We start from the raw sequence: 2,500 nt of genomic DNA, 5'->3' as shown, positions 1-2,500 counted from the left end.
CTTGGTGAAGTCTGGGAATAGGCGTTTTATGTTGTTGCAGGGAAAAACAAAATAAGAAAGAATGATAGCCTAGGATCCTGAAAAAGTGTCCCGTCCAAAGACTTGCTGAACAGAAGAAAGAGAGTAAACAAGACGCATTAATGTCGAGATATCTTAGACGCATTACATATTACCCCTTCAGTACGAGCACGTCATTCTCTGTTTTGTTCTTACTTCCACCAGGCGGTATTATTTAATTAGAGCAACGGTTTACTTATGAAGAAGTTAACGAAGGCCACATCTAACCTCTCCAGTTCAAGAAGTGTCTGCCGAACTAAGTATAATCGTCTGGTGGTTGCAAAAATACAGTATAATACAAGTATGTTTCATTGTGCTAAAGGGGTTAAGAGACTAGAGGTCATAGAGACAAACAGAGAGTGAGAGTACCACAAATGCCCATATCCTTTCACCCTAACTTGGCCCACATTTTCGTCTGCAGCTGACTGGCGGAAGAGGCAAATAATTCGCACCTGCATCATTTCCATAGCACTTCTTCGTGACTAGTATCATATAGTGTTAATTTTCTGTTACACCTCAGCATTCAGGAGAGATGCTAGCTTTTGAACAGAACAAGTGCTCGTGGGCCCTTCGGGCCCCTCGCACTTGCTCCTGCGGAGGGCTTTGGCATTTATATACTGTTCTAGTGTAACGTTGTCACTTGGATTTTTTGCAGCTAACCAATTGATCGTGTTATTTGCAGTTTCGGTAATGGAACCCAGTTTATTTTAGTTCTGCCTCTGGACAAAAAATTCTACGGAGATCCTATGCCGGGCTTCGGGAGCAGCGTTTTTTGGTCAAAATGTGATCGTTCATTATATTTAGCAAAAGTTTTTCAATCGTGATGGGACCAAGTTTTTTCTACATCTGCGAATTTTTTTTCGATTTCTGTGCCAATTTTGGTGCGATTTGAATGTGTAGTTTCGGCTGCCCAAAATACACACACACACACACACACACACACACGGCTAGTGCTATAATATATTAGATGATAGACTCTCTCTCTCTCTCTCTCTCTCCCTTGGCTGAACATTGACGGAAATGTGCAAACGAAAGACAGAAAACCGGCTGAATTGTTCCAGCTTTAACCAGCAGAGACTATGAAGCAACGAGAATACTAGTAAATGTTTGCTTTAGACACATGCTAGACGGGTGCTGCGTACCGGTTGTATAGCTATGTAGAAGAATGAACTGGCCGATGACGACGTTGTTACCTCCGCCAGCGAAGCTTATGTATTCACCCGTGTTTGTGTGCTTTTTTTTTTTTTTTTGTCAACACAATATCTCCAAAATTTATTAATGAATTTCAATGAAATTTTATGGAAGGGTGGGGCCATGGGCCAAGAAAGAATTGTTTAAATTTTGGGGCGGATCTGGATCCGGATTCTGTGTATCCCGCACAGTATCTCCCAAAGTTCTCAATGAATTTCAGTAAAAATTTGTGGAAGAGTGGGCCATGGGTCAAGGAACAATTGATTAAATTTGGGGCTGATCCGGATCCTATGTATTCCACACAATATCTCCACGGATCCAGATCCGGATCCTATTTGATGGCAATGGCAGTGGCGCAGGTATGCACTGTCTTATTGATTTCTAGTTTTTCCTGTAACTGATTCTCTCATATCCTCGTGATGTCAGGACGTGCACTGATTACTTGATCATTTCTCCACCTCAGTACCTCCCATCTCACTATCCCAGTACCTCTCGGTTTCACTTCAGTGCCATTTCATCTCAGTATCTCCCTCAGTACCTCCCACTTTCCTACCTCAGTACCTCCTCACTTCAGTACCTGCCTATCTCAGTACCTCCATACCTCAGTACTTCCCCACATCAGTACAGTACCTCTATTCCTCAGTACACTCATACCTCAGTACCTCACACCACCTCGGTATCTCCATTCCTCGGTACCTTTCCACCTCGGTACCTCCATTCTTCAGTACCTCTCCACCTTGGTACCTCCGTTCCTCAGTACCTCTTCACCTTTGTACCTCCCCAGCTTAGTACCTCCATTCCTCAGTATCTCTCCACCTCAGTTTCTTCCCCAACTCAGTACCTCCATCCCTCAGTATTTCCCCACATCAGTACCTCCAGTCCTCAGTACCTCTGTTCCTCCCCACCCGAGTACATCCATTCCTCAGTACCTCCATTCCTCAATACTTTCCCACCTCGGTACCTCCCCACCTCGGTATCCATTCCCTAGTACCTCCCCACCTCAGTACTTCCATTCCCTAGAACCTTCCCACCTCAGTACCTCCATTTCTCAGTACCTCCCTACCTCAGTAGCTCCCCACCTCAGTACCTCCATTCATCACTGCCTCCCCACCTCGGTCTCCATTTCCCACTAACTCCATTCCACAGTACTTTCCCACCTCGGTACATACATTCGTCATTACCTCCCTCCCGCAGCTACTGCATACTTTTCCTGATCCAACTTGTTTTCTCATTCTGGCCACGCCTCTCTCTC

The sequence above is a fragment of the Coenobita brevimanus genome, chromosome 71 (genome assembly GCF_032717465.1).
Source record: "Coenobita brevimanus isolate Jiangsu-jjx chromosome 71, ASM3271746v2, whole genome shotgun sequence".
Lineage (NCBI taxonomy): Eukaryota > Metazoa > Arthropoda > Malacostraca > Decapoda > Coenobitidae > Coenobita > Coenobita brevimanus.
The sequence above is the reverse complement of the archived record's forward strand: the minus strand, read 5'-3'. Positions refer to the sequence as shown.